A 473-nucleotide genomic window follows, 5' to 3' on the forward strand; every position below is an offset into this window, starting at 1 on the left:
TATCTTTCCCACCTGGATTGGCATCCCAGGCTCCTCTCACAATGGCTCTTCTACCCATGAGTTGGCCACAACCTTCCACTTGAAAATCGTGGCTGTGGACACCAACGGCAGCAAATGCACTGTGAACCACTCTCTACTTTACTTTTGGGAGCTAAGTGCTGGACCTCAGTTACGATGAGGAGACGGTATGGATTTCTCACTCATTTTGTTCAGATTTCCAAGGAATGCATTTGTGGGACTCATCATCGATCCAAGCACATGCTCCAACGCTGGACATGCAAAGTTGCAGATTCCACCATGGGATGGCCAGTGAGCTGGATCATATCAGCATACGGAAGTGGCCAGAGCTGAGCCATGGGGCAGGAAATGCAGCCAGTTCTCAGGGAATTGAAGCTCGTGTTCCCAGAGAAAAGGCCAGAAGGGGAGGGTGTAGCCCCGGTGCACCAGTTCTCGTGGCCAAAACTCTAGGTTTT

At 51.0% G+C, this 473-nt stretch overlaps 1 non-coding gene across 1 annotated transcript; it reads right to left on the minus strand.

Moving 5' to 3' along the window:
- Positions 1-160: 160 nt before the first annotated feature.
- LOC112063288 (small nucleolar RNA SNORD116) lies at positions 161-252 on the minus strand. The gene has a single exon (XR_002890943.1). It is a non-coding gene; the product is annotated as a small nucleolar RNA SNORD116 (small nucleolar RNA).
- Between the last annotated feature and the right edge of the window lie 221 nt (positions 253-473).

This window comes from Physeter macrocephalus, unplaced genomic scaffold (genome assembly GCF_002837175.3).
Source record: "Physeter macrocephalus isolate SW-GA unplaced genomic scaffold, ASM283717v5 random_9297, whole genome shotgun sequence".
NCBI classification, from domain to species: Eukaryota; Metazoa; Chordata; class Mammalia; order Artiodactyla; family Physeteridae; genus Physeter; species Physeter macrocephalus.